Source organism: Bacillus rossius, chromosome 13 (assembly GCF_032445375.1).
Source record: "Bacillus rossius redtenbacheri isolate Brsri chromosome 13, Brsri_v3, whole genome shotgun sequence".
NCBI classification, from domain to species: domain Eukaryota; kingdom Metazoa; phylum Arthropoda; class Insecta; order Phasmatodea; family Bacillidae; genus Bacillus; species Bacillus rossius.
In genome coordinates this window covers 35,356,265-35,370,894 of record NC_086340.1, presented here as the reverse complement: position 1 = coordinate 35,370,894, position 14,630 = coordinate 35,356,265, and the positions used below count along the sequence as shown (strand labels likewise).

The 14,630-nt window shown below is 39.5% G+C and overlaps 1 protein-coding gene across 1 annotated transcript in view; it reads left to right on the top strand.

The window, feature by feature from the left end:
- The window catches only part of LOC134538448 (protein expanded), a 255,870-nt gene that overhangs the window by 133,168 nt on the left and 108,072 nt on the right, over positions 1 to 14,630 (top strand). The gene's annotated exons all lie outside the window — the stretch shown is intronic.

Genomic DNA, 14,630 nt, shown 5'->3' with positions numbered 1-14,630 from the left:
ACACATTATCCTTCATGGCTTCCTAGACACTATCCCATTATGGGTACGCGAGAAGTACATTATTTTATTTACTATAGTCCATATTATGTATTATATTCCTTGATTATCTGAAAATCTGTTTTCGTAGCCTTCGTTGTCTTTAACCACTTCGTATACGCTATTTTATTCCTTATTTCTTGCACATGTGTCTCTACTGTGCTAAAATATTTCCGTTATTCACGAACGCATTTTATTTATACAACATGTACTTTTACGAATTTAAACTTGGTGTTGCAATCCCCACAATAATATGATTGTGTCAGCATTATTGTTACATAGCACATAGATCACACACACGCGGTGCCACATTTGTGTTCCAACCTATGGTCGGCACCCTCCACTTGTCCTCCCAAATGTGCGCCCTTTTAGGGTAGGTTGGGAGTCGGCTTACAGATCAATTTTTATACATTCCAGAGCAAGTTATATTAAGACAGAGCTGATCAGGGAGGTGTTAGAGCCTCAGCATGACCAGCCCAGGGCAACCCAGCATAGTCATCACCTTAGTCCTCTGCCTCACTCAGCTAACCAGACAGTTGGCTGTGTCCTGAGCCCTTAGACTGTGTCAGCACTGCTGGCGCCTACCCACATATTATTCCGACCTTACGGCCGGCATTCTCACGTTCCCCTCCCACATATGTGCCCTATAGGGTAGGGTGGGAGTAACTTTCCAGAGCTTATTATTTAAAACAGAACTGTTAGGGATGGCTCGGGAGGGTATTAGATCTTCGGCAATGACCAGCGGCTGGGGCCACCAACCCAGCATAGTCACCGCCTCAGCCCCGTACCACGCTCAGCTGACCAGACAGTTGGCTGTGTCATGGGCCCTTAGACTTTATAAGCACTGCTGGCACCTTCCCTGGTCTCCCACATCACGCTGGGATCCCTCAAAACACCCAGTGAACTGTTTTCCGGCCCGAAGGCCGTCTCAACCGCCACCTCCCCTCCCATGTCTGCACCCTTTCAGGGTGGAACAGGAGTCGTCTTACAGATCTTACAATCCAGAGCCCGACATCTGAACTAGACTGGGAAGACAGGTCCCCTCCGCTCTGTCCGACTAGCGGACCGGTGTTTCGGGCCGAAGCCCAGCCGAGCCTCACCACCTCCTCCTGGAGCTGAACCCGATTGGGTATTCCAGGAGCACTAACGTTTTCTCTTCATCCAGACGTCAACTGGTGGTTTGATGGCATCTGGATGATTGGCCTCAGTTCTTTCATGTGCCAATTTTTGAATGGTGTGTACCATTCTTTCGCCTCAACCAGAAACAACTTATCCATTCTGTTTTAGCCGCCGTGCCTGCAGCCAGAATATAAGAATTATAAGATTTCCTTCTCCATTTTGCATCCATGCATTAAATACACGACGGTCATTCCTTGTGGGATCTCTTGCATGCCATTGCTCCGGGACGGCACCTCACCCACAGTGGGAGCAGTGGGAGAGGCGGCGCGGCGAGGGTCGGACAAGCGTCGCTCCGCCCTTGGCGCCGAGACGCCGCACATACGCGGCGGGACGCGTGTTCCTAGGGGCCGGGGGAGGGGGAGAGCTCCTTTCACCGCGAACGCGCCGTCGAAGGCCGCTCTACACCTGTTCTCAGAGGCCTTCGCGTCCTCTCCTCCGACTCTCCTTTTTTTCTTTTGGGAGCTAGCGCCGCGGTGCGATCCCTTAAGGCCCCCGCCTACATGCGGTGCGCAGAGCTTCTGCAGAAACCTCGCCCTTCGACCACCACTGCTCAACATAGCGTAGCGGTGTCTGCTTGCAGTGGCATTTAAGGGGCCCGCCTCGTCAGAGGTGTGTCGGTGCTTCTAGCGCGGTGTCGCCTCTGGACTGGCACGCAGTCTTCTCGTCGTGCACAGGATAACTGTGCAATTTGAGCGGTGACCGTAACATTATATGGCCGATAAATGAAGATAAAGGTGTAATACAAGTCCCTTGAGTACTTTCAAGAATCTGTACTGGTTGTTTTACGCCTAAAAATTACTCAGAAAACATGCGTTTTAGCCATTTTAACGCTTCTAAAAACACAGTTAAAAAACTTAATCCGGAAACTAAACTACTTATCGGCCCTCAGCGAATTCTTATATGCTTTACGTAAACATACCCTACTCGGATATGTTGAGCAGCTTGGTTTTTTTCAGAAGCTCTGCGCACCGTGTGTGTTCCCAGGTAGGCGGGGAGCTTATGGGTGGTGACTGGAAAAATACGCGCTTTCATTGACCTCTAGGATAGACTCCACAGTCGTGTACGTGCTCGGGAAAATGCCACATTTTCATTGGATTTTGGCTTATGATACGTCTCCACCGGGTGGTCTGTGATTCGACACTTCCCTGGTCGAGGTTTTCTCATTGGCCAAGAGTCCTCCACATCAACGGCGATGCCAACAGCAGATGCAGCAGTATGGAATAAGTACTTCAGTTTTAGCATATCGCGAAAATAATCCGCAAGTTGTTCTGGTGTCCCTTCGGCTGGGTATTTCTGTTTCCGGATTCCGTTTTTAAACTGATTTTCTGGAGAGTGAAAGTGACTAAAACTTGTGGTTTCAGACTCATTTTTTTAAATACATGAAACACTCGGTAGAGATTCTTAAAAGCACTCAAGAGACTTGCGTTACACCCTAATTTTTTTATTTTTTCTGCCGCAAATGTTATGGTTACTGCTCAAACCTCATAGTGTCTCAACAAAAACACTGCGCGCCAGTCCAAAGCTCTGCGCTTAGAAGCGACACCGCGCTAGAAGCATCAGGAGTCTCGCTCTTATCACACCGCCTCGCTAACGCAACGCGAAATGCACTGACCCGTACCGCAACAAAGAGGAAAGACGTAAAAACGGAAACGGGTCACGGAAACGCAAGAGGGATTAGGCCCTGACATTTTGGATTTTTCTATCTTTTCCACATAATTATAATTTTGAACTATTTATCCGAATTTTTGGCATGTCAGTGCATACATGATATCACCCAGACAGACCTCCTGAAACTGTTGCAATCACATATTTACTAACAGGCTCTTGTCTGTAAGCGCCGCGAGGAAATAACTCATTATTTCACGCAGGCGACTACAACTATCATGATAATCATACCAGTATACCAGTGCTGATTTCAACAAGTAGCCAAAGCCGAGTCCTATGCCATGTCAAACAAAAAAAAATTGGTTGCCTGTAAAGTCGGTTTACGGAAAATAGTTTAACGTGACGTCATAACAAAACATTGACTAAATGATTGCATACTTTTATGAATAAATGAAATTAAACTAGTAATCAGATTTTTAAAATGCAATAATAATTAACCTTTATTGCCGAAATTGTTGTTGTAATAAGCAATGAAAACCACATTAACTTTTCACTTCACTTTACAAACAGTTGACGAAACAGTTCACGTGTAGATGACTTGTAATTAATTTTAAAAAAACTGGCGTTTAGCTATAAAGTTTAAAGATAATTATGAACAAGTTTTCATATAAATAAACTGTAATCAAATATCTATCATCAATTATATGAATCACCATAATTTTTTAGTCAATTGTAACATAACCTATTATTACAGCACTCGCCGACAGCGTAACGGAACACAGCGTAACGGGACACAGCGTAACTTAACAATGAGCGTAATGGAACAGTGTGCGTAACGGGACACTTTTTCTTGCGTGCAGCCGGCGTTCATCGATTTATTAGACGTCACGTTAAAGCACGGAAGCTTTATTGCAAGCTGTATCAAAATATTTGAAATTGCAAGATGACGCGGCCTAAAACTCCTTATGTTTCGCCATCCCGTATCTGCTGATTCCACTGCGTGCGGAAACGTGAAAAATGTAATCAGGTGAGATTGTTTGAAACTTTTCTGACCCAGCACAATCATATCAAAGTTACCCGCGTCGGTATTAACATACGTAACAAAAATAAACCACACCGGTAGCATACAGATATTCTTGTTCTTTGATCGATTTTCAAACGTATTTAAGGCGTTACAATCATGGCGATCATGACAGCTAAATACTCGGCTTCTATTCGTCGCACGGAGCAACGTAATAGGAAGGGCTGGGCATTGCCGGGCTAATCCATACGGGTCCATATCCGTCTGCTTGACATAATATATACTTTATTCCTAAATATCCGTCTCCGTTTACTTGAACCGTTTCTGCTTCCGTGTCTTTGTAGATCGGGGCTAACGGGTGTGTTCGAGTGTGTTGCTGAATGATAAGTGCGACGCTCGCTGGTGCTTCTAGTGCGGTGTCGCCTCTAAGAGCAATGCTCTGAACCAGGTCAACTAGAAGATAAGAGTTGTGACCATAACACTAAATGGGGAAATGAAGCTAAAGGTGTTTTCACGAATATCTTCCTGGAGTTTATCTCTAAATATTCTGAAACACCCGATTTTTACCATTTCATTTTAAAAAAACGTTAATACGGAGACGGTTAATACTATTCCGATCTCAACGTATTCTTAAATTATTTTCGTGAACTTACATCATTCGTATATCTTCAGTAGTTTTTAAATCGCGTGTGTTCGTCTGAAGTTCTGCGTATTGAATGTGAACTCAGGGCTCTTTCGTAGTTTTGGTCATTTCACTAATATGTAATTACTTTTATTTACGGGCTTTTCCAGTAAAATTATTACAATATCTCTCTTTGTATTGTACGTTTATTCACAATTTTTTTGTAACCAAATGTTTACTTAGGGTTGTATAGTACAGGTAAAAGGTCACGCCAGTGGTTCACAGCTATGGTCACTCGCGTGACTTTTTTGCAGATTCGTCGATGACATTTAGTAGATAGACTATCTGGTGCAAAATATGTGGCCAACCACAGGTTCAGGAGAGTTATCGTGATTAATTAATAAATAATACTAATACCCCGAGTGCTCGAGTTGGAAAGTAGGTAGACGGTACGCATGCGCCGACTGCACGGTTGTCTCACTTGCTCTCACACAGAGGCTGGGTGAGGAAATTATTTAATCCTGTCGATCCTAATCAGGATAATGAGATAAACTTATTAAATTAGTACATTGTCACTGGTCCTCGATAAGTTTACGAAGTTTAGATTAAATCTGTCCGTTTAAAGTGGGTCAAAATCGAGTGCAAAGGAGTCGGTTACAAACATACAAACATACAGGTGAAGCTAATAATATAACGCATGTAAAAAAGGGGGTTGTCTGTAAAGTCGGTTTACGGACGATAATTTTACGTGATAACGTCATAAGAAAACATTGATGAAAAATTGCATACTTTTTAATTTTCAAATATTATTTACAGTTTTTGCAAATTTAATTTAAATAATTTGTTTAAATATAATCACGAACAATTAGTTAAAAAACCGCCTTAATCTGTTTGATGTTATAGAAGATGTTCTCGCACGGTGGTTGGCCGGTTCTTGCATGCTCGGCTCAGGCTGAACGTGATACTTTTACGTGCGCGCAGCCGGCGTTCGTCGATTTACAAGACGTTATCACGTCAAAAAATATATATAATTAACAAACAATTTTAAAATAAAATTTTACGAGCACGGCACTTTCTTGATTCAGTGTTAATCAAGCCCTATTTAGCTCAGAAAAAAATAATTAATAAAAATAGTCTGAAAAAGCTTAAACACCTAACAGTTCAATGCTAGTTTTATAAAATCTCCTTAGGGAGAACCCCCGGACCCCTTTATACGTACATGCATTCCATACCCCCCACCACCGGTTAAACAACTCTGGTAGTTGCCCCGTGAAAAACAGTTAAGTTATTTCCTCGCGGTGCTTGTAATTAAATATGTGGTTGCAACAAGTTATAGAAGGTCAGAGAGATAGGATTCATGCCTTCACGTAACAGAAAAAAAATTGGTTGTCTGTAAAGTCGGTTTACGGACGATAGTTTAACGTGACAACGTCATAACAAAACATTGATGAAAAGATTTCATACTTTTATGAATAAAATTGAATAATTTTTTATTGAATCATCACTATTTTGTATGGATACAAAGAAGGAGTTGAATGAAATCTACAATTTAATTAAATAATTTTTTCTTTTATTTTGCACTCATTAATTCAAACATGTGTATTACTTTAACGAAGATATTATTTTAACTATAAATTTTATACATGTTTGCTATTTAACTTCTTCCAATCTGTGTTATTCTGTTAAGGATAGGACGATGATAGGAAAAGTAGGAAACGAATGGGAGTGTTTCAAGTTTAATGTGCCTCGAAACAGTCAAATCGATAGTTGTTCCAATCGAGTGGAAGAGAGAGATGCGGCGCAAGCGTACAATGAGCGTAACGGGACACAGCGTAACGGGACAATGTACTTAACGGGACACTTTTTCGTGCGTGCAGCAGCGTTCATCGATTTATTAGAAGTTGCCACGTCAAAAAAAATTGGAATACTTAGTTCGAACTTATTATAGCAAAAAGATGGAAACATTCCAAGATGCCGGGGGTAGAAATATTTTCGTGATATTCGCAGAGACGTCACGGCACGGGACAGAGACGACAGGGTCGGTGTGGCGTGGTGTGGGCTTCTGGGGTGGTCGCTGTTCTGCGGCCTGGCCCTGCTCCGAGACTGCGCAGGCAGTGACATCCCTGACGCCCTGACCTCGCCGAGTGTCGCCAGGCAGTGTTGCCAGACCTGCCTGAACTGTCTGCACCGGTACCCGTCACGATACGCTCCGGTACCCAAATATACTCCAATTAAGGAAGGAAAAAATAATTTCAAAGCAGTCGTGAGGACTACCGACAGTAGTGAAAATGTTTTCGCAATTTTAACGAAAAAATATTATCACACAAACAAATTGGTTTTATCACGTTAGTAAAATAACTCCTAAATTACTATTGCATAGTAATTGTAGGTATTAAAAAAATAAATAATGATGCTCTTAATTTTTAGGTTATATTGCTACAAAGACTCCGTTTTCTTCATTATTCAAACTATATATCTATATGAGAATATTAATATATTTTATACTCACCTTTTACTGCACAGTAATCGTATACTTAAGATTTAAAATAAAAATCAAACAAAAACAAATTTAACACTGTATACGCACATTCGATTCACATATGCACAGCACTGATGTACAGGGACTGAAGACGCGTACTGGCTGCGCGCGCACTACTGAGTAGGTGTGTGTGTGTGTGTGTATGTATATACCTACATATACATATACATATACATACACTGCTAACGTCACGTGACCATGTCGATGACGACTTACATGAATTTACTCCCTATCCAAACCTTCCTATAGAAGTTTTCACTTCAAAAAAATTTTCACAATTTTTATTTTAAAGTTACCAACAATATGTGGGTTGATTACAGTAACTTTACTAACCAATGTATGTATTCGCGAAATTTCCGGGTCTCTAACGATTGGACGACAGTTATTTATTCTGTACCCTCTTCAAATGTGGGCCAATCAGCTACCAGCCAGCATTGGAGTGAGCATATCAGGTAGACCCCTCGCCAAACAAAGATATAAATTAGGGGCATTCTTTTTTCGCGAAAAGATATCGAGACCAGCTGAGAGTGATAAAAACACTATAGCATCGTCTGTGTTCGGTGATCGGGTGAGTTTCTTTCAGGTTAATCTCCACCAACCACAATAATTCAGCGTGGAAGCAAACGCGTTTTGAATGGCCCGGGCAAATAAGGCAAAGTCTTCTCTTGCAGACGGCATAACGTATTCGCGAATAATTCCTGCCACTGTTTATAATCTACGACGCGGAGTTATAATCATAAAGTATATTGCCGTAAATAATTTGAAACTACTGAGTATTAAATTACCAATGTCATCAAACATTCTTTTCTCAATAAAATTTAACTCTGAAAAAAAAGTAAACAACCTGTTCTGCTGGCCAATAAAACTTGAAGAGGCTAAACATTGAATCCGTCTGTATTTGTCAAGCTCACCACAAGGAAAAGTGAAGTACGCAAGGTCTGAAGTACACAACTGCGTAGTACTCGAGTTCGGACTCTGCTGTAAGAAATCAGCGAAAAGGAAAGCATTTGTGGTTGGAGTGTGAGTTTTAGTCTGACGTGAAGTGCATCCGCAACATTTCCGGGTCTCTACGTATGATTAGTCCGGAAGCAATTAAAAAAATACTCTCATCTGGGTATCGCAACATCAGTTCCCCTCTGCCCTACACATGATCAGCCTTGAAGGGCGCTTTATCCCGCTCCATTAGAAAAAAAATCCTGCGTTAAATAATGTGTTTTACTAACCTCCACCTAAGCAGACAATTTTACCTCAATGGTACTTCGAGTTCATCAAACTTAGATGTGTGGGTCATGATGTACATTGTACGCAACATCATAATTTATGACTACGAAATGAATAAAATTTGTTATAACAGAATGCATTATGATTTAGTTATTGTTATATATGTTGTTATAACGTTACATTCTTTAAAAAATGCTGAGTGTTAATTTTTCTAAATTTATGGACGGGAATCACACGTAGTTTCCGTGCCTACCGCTAGAATTCGTTGCCAGAGCTGCTACGTCAACTCTTGAATCTATTGAAACTATTGAATTAGCAGACCGAAATTCAAAACTATAGGCCTATAACGAAACGGCTCCGATAAAATCTAAAATGACTTGGAAAAATATTAAACCCAAGTTTTGAATCTGATTCGACAAGGAATTTTATTAAAATACTGTCCATCTCGTTAAAATATATTAAATGATTAATACTATTTTATTAAGTGTCCTTTTTTCTTTGTGAACTTTGGTTCGGAACTTCCGTTCCATTGACGAAATTACTTCTACCAAATGGCGTATACCGAGCGCTAAGATGTTAAACATCAGAACTGACAAAGTGTATCTGAAAGGTTAACGGCACAGCTGAACAGAAAACTGCTAGGCGCAAGGATGTTTTATTTCAGTTCGGACGATGTTTTACTGCTGAAGAGGATGCTGAAGCAGTTACCTCATTGGAAATGTTGTATAGGGGCAACTTGGGAAACTGGTATAGGAATTACGCGAGAGACAAGTGATGACAGCGAACCTGGTGGCATGGAGTGTACCTACTTTTTAAGTGCGTGAAACTAGTTACAATAGTGGCATTTAGCGGCGTCGAGTGTTAAACTAGCTTTAAAAACAATGCAGTAAATTGTCTCGCGCTTCGCCAATGCTGATTGGCCAGAGTTTCCCATACTGTCGGATTATGATATGAGCTGATAGCGCAAGCGAGGATTGCAGGATTTCAGTAGAAGGAACTAATAGTAAGGGGAGGAGGGGGTGTTTATCAGCGGGTAAGCGCGCTGAGACGCTTCTTGCAACGCTATTAGACACTGCAGAGTGAGTCATGGTGCTAAGAAGTGAAGAGGGTAGTACAATACATTCACAATATAACCAGATTTAATTGTTTACAAAAAATCTTTTTCAACTTAACACGTCCTTATTTAATGATTTTAATGATTTTTTTTTAATTTCAGTCATATCATGTACCGAAAGTTCATATGTGGTATACAGTTTAGGGATTAACCGTTCGTATATAGCATTACCCTTAAAGCTTTTTATGTTTTATATATAAATTGTTAATCAATAAAAGTCAGGTATCCCAAAACTCTGAAAAAAAAAAAACGTTTTTATGATTTTGGGAAAAAAGTAATTTTTTTTTATTTAATGAATGATTTGCTAAAACTAAAGATTTCGAAGACGAAGGCTACACACGAACGCTAAAACCAAAACTGTATAACCCCGTGATTTCAGTTTTCAGTTCACGCTACGACTGACATTGAAAAAATTAGCATTTAAGTTCATAAAAACCGTTCAATAAGGACTTGTTTATTAGGAAATTAACATGTTATAAACAATTAAATATGGTTATGTTATGAATTTATTTAGAACATTAGCAAAAACACGTTACTATTTTAACTGTACTAGAACAAAATGCATGGGAGGTATCAAATTAAAATTTTAAAAATAGTCCTAAAAATAGGAGTGAGTAAAAAACTAAAAAAAATCAACAGTGAGACCGAGCTTTCAGAAGCGGCTGTATGCAATTTTTTCACCTAAATAATTGAAGTCGAAATGCGAACGACTCACTCCAGACATTTTTTTTTCTGTACTTTCACAAAATATATCTTTGGAAACCAGATGCCAAGAAATAGTTGGTAATACTACAATGAAGAGATTGTAAGTTTGTACATCATCTGGCTATGTTTATTTTTGCATACATGAAATACGTTTTTCGAGATAATACTGAGTATTTCTTACTATAAACTTGTATATTTTAATTGATGTTTAATTCAAGCATAATTTTTTTAATCGACGAAAAAAAAATCTAATATTCAACAGTTTAAATTTATTTGGTTGTATCGTGTTTATTAGGTATGGAAAGCTATTCAGGGAACGGTTTACAAATAACTATTGGAGGTACTGGGACAAAACAAAGCATAAATCTCGAGTAAGAATCTGAATCCAGTATCACTGCGAACACTATTTTGTAGTGATACAATTTTCATGCAAATGTACAAAAATCTGCAATTTTACATGAATATTTATGTTCTATTTACAAAAAAAAATTACATTGTATCGGGCAAAATTTACCTGCGGTAACGCACGATAAAATTCTATCTGGTTTTCCACAGAGTGGTAATGCGCATAAAACCACTTCCATAATCTAATCTTAGAAACTTTGCCTTGAAAAAAAAAACACATTTGGAATCAGAAAAAAAATAAAACACGGCGAGTGAAAGCTGGTTTTAAAGGTGAATTCAAAATTGAAAAATTAACAGTAACGTAGATCATAGAACATGTGCACAATATTTGACTGCCATGTTTTGGAACCTACTGTTTCAAAACTTCCGATCAGTGTACGATCGTATGCATGGGAGAGATCACAAGTACAATCATAATGTAGATTAATTTATACACCGAACAACTGTTGTTTGTCAGCTGTCACGGAATTCTTTCCATATAGCTCAAATATTTTCTTACGAACATTACCAAGTACATCGCGAAATTTCATCGGCTAAAATTAATGTATAAGATTTTAATTGTGAACCGATTTCGCACGTCGGGAGCCCAGCCTGCTATGCATTCGCTTAATTTTTTTTTAATTGAGAAGCCAGCTTAACTCTAGCCTTGTGTAGTCAAGGGTCGGTCTCGTACGCCATGTTGATTTTTTAAAATGCTTTCGTAATTACTATTATTAAAGGGCTTGCATGAAATTTCAACACTATACATACCTTGCATTTCTCGTTCTGTTACAGATATTCCAAACAAATATTTACTAAGTGCAATATGAAGGGTGTAAAAAGAGGCGCAAGTTACAATAATTACGAAAACTCGCGTGATTTATTACACTCATTATTAGAGACTTGAAACATTCGCGTTATTTCCTGGTACCAGGACGAAATCCACACTGTTGTACACAAATAAGAAGTCATTATTAGAAACCTGTAAAATTCGCGGATTCATTTCGCGATAGGATAGAGTCCAAATACTTTTGACATTATTTTGCTTCAGTGATTGGGCCACAGTTTATCTGAAGGACTCTGGGCCAATGAAAAATCTATGTAGCGAATCACGATCATTCCAGTCAACAGATGTTACGAGTCGGTAACCAATCAGCAGATGTAATTTGCACGAGTGCATAGAGGATCATGGAGTCTATCCTTTAGGGATTTAAAATCACGAATTTTACAAGTCTCTAGTCATTATTCAGCCGGATTTTACGTGATTGGGTCTTTGGAATTCTGTGATGATATTATTATTTATTTTCCTTGTGGGCAGGTAAAAAAACTACCTGTGGTCCAATGAGGACGCAGTTCAAGTGTTTAACGGTATGCAGACCATGAGGTCTGCCGACAGAAGTGAAAACATTTTCGCAATTTTTACGAAAAAAAATATCACACAACAAATTTGTTTTATCACGTTAGTGAAATAACTCCTAAATTGCTATAAAATACGCACTGCATAGTAATTGTAGGCATTAAAAAAAAAATATTGATGTTCTTAATTTTTACCACAAATAATAACGCCAATTTCTCGTGTCTACCATTATACGTTGCACTTAGTGAATATTGTTTGAAAGTTAAGTTTACAGGTATAGCTTTAAACGAAATATGAAAGTAAAAAATCAATATGGCTTATGTGACCGAGCCTAAAGCTGGGGGCCCAATTGAAAAAATAACAGAAACAGTAGGTCGTGCGCAGAAGATTTGACCCATGTTTTCCAACTTATTGATTCATAGTAGCGCATAGGACTGTCGCGTGCAGTAGAGACAGGTAGTGCGCATAGGAGGGAAATAAAAATATGCTATTTTTGTTACGGACGCATGGCGCAACAACCAATGAGTAGAGACCTGTAAAATTCGCGGATTCATTCGGTGATATGCTAGAATTCAAACACATATACCTCTTAGATAATTTTGCTATTGGATTACTGTTCATCTGGACGAATTTCAACCAGTTATAAACCCTCAACCAAAGAAGGATCGAATCACAGACAAACCATCTGAGACGACTTACAAGTCGGCAGCCAATGAACTTGCGTTATTTGCCCGAGTGTACAGGGGTATGTGGAGTCTATCCTGAAGGCCATCGAAACCGCGAATTTTGCAGGTCTCTACTAATGGAGTAAAAAGGCAGACTTTTTTTATTCTAGCCCATCACGAAATAAATCCGCGAATTTTTCACGTCTCTACCAATGAGTAATAGAGTAGGAAGTCATCTTGGCGGGACTAGAGAACTGTTTATATTTATCAATCATATTGTGGCAAGAAATAGTCGAGATATTACAATGCTCGTGTGCTTTAAAATTAATGAATGTTATCAATATTAAGTCAATAACTGTCGTGGTCCCAATGGTTAACCAAAAAAAAAATTATGTTGAAAAACTGTGCTCGTAAATTGCTGGTAAGATGTCACGGGATAATCATTTGGTATTTAAAATAGTTACTTTTTAACACTGCCAACATAAATGTCGGGTACATTGGTTAATTTCATTGGCTGAAATTAACAGTAAGATTTAAATTGTGAACCGATTACGCATGGCCTGCCATGCACTCGCTTTAGTTTTTTTTTTTTTTTTAATTGGGAACCCAGCCTAAGTCGGGACGGAGAGTCGAGGCGAAAGGCGGATGTTTTCGGAACGGTCGCGCGGCGAGATGTGCCTGTGCAAGCGAAGGCCGTCCGCATTCCAGACTGGCAGAACACGGTAGAGGCGCGGTCCGTGGCTGCCTGGGCCTGGGGGGGGGGGGGGGGGTGTAGTAGCTGGAGGTATGGGGAGGGGGCACAATGTGGAGGAATGCGAGGTTCCCCTCCTCTCCTCCACCTTCCCCCTCCACCTCACACTCCCTGCCATCATCAACACTACACCCCGCGGGCATTACGCCGCGCCCCTTACGACGGATTCACAAACTACGCTATGAACGCGAGAAATTCAACCGCGTTCTATAAACTACGCAACACACGTAACGTTATTGTTCGTCTTCCAACTTTCGAGCGTTTTCGGCTTGCGTTTTCGACGGCTAAATTGAAAAAAAAAAAAAAAAAAAAAAATCCAACGTTTATGTGTATCGAAGACAATGGTTATCAAACACATCATGTTTACACTCGTTAAACTTCAACGCGGTGAAAGAAAAACTTAACTTTTTTTTCCAATGACATTATTGACTATTTTGTTTCCGTGATAAATATGAATAAATCATCAAATGAAGAGCGGGGAAGAAATATGTTTTCTACTGTTTTGCAATTTTATAAACGTGAGGTTGGTGACGTCTTTCGACTTGGCTTGCGTTTATAAACGACTGTGATTTTCTTGTATTGGTTGCGCTGTTACGTCGTTGCGAGCGCGCGGGGCGCGAACCATAGACAACCCGAAACTAGAGCTGGGTCGTAAAATCATTACTTGTATATAGTCGCTTATATATATATATATATATATATATATATATATAAGGTGTGTGTACTTGCTTACGCGCTGGATGTTATACTTCGTTTTGATTTAAGACAGTAAACTATTTTGAAACTATATTGTAACAAAAATTAATTAAATAAATACTCAGTATTCAATATATTGTATACATGTGTATAAAATTAATTATTTAATTGAGTAATAATCTATATATATAGATTAATAAAGAAACTCAATATAAGGTAACCGGGGGGAAGATGCCTGTCGGGGGAAGATGCCTGAGGCGGACGTATTTCCGAACAAAAACACAGATAGCAGCTCCAACCGCGTAGCGAGACAGTGCTGAACGTGTACAAGAAGCCACGAGGAGTCACGGCGTGTAGGACCTTTTTCATCGTTTTATGGTTAAATATATGAAGATATTGAAAGGTGAGTACGTATCTTATAATATTTTATTACCATTTCGTAAGACGTAAGAAATTTAATTTATATTTATGCATAAAACTAGTGGTATTCGAAGATTCAACACTCTTTAACGCCTTTGAAGTGAAGTGTGGCGATTCCCGCTGAGAATATTGGAGTAAAAAAAATGTCAGTGGCGTGTTACCCCAATACGTGGGGTAAAATGCCACGTCAAGTGGCATCTTCCCCCCATGATAATGTATTATAATTCCATGTTGATAACAATATTATTTCTGTGCATTAACTACTTTTTAGCAAAGCTGTTAGTAGTATAGGAATGACGGAGCTGGCGCAGGCGC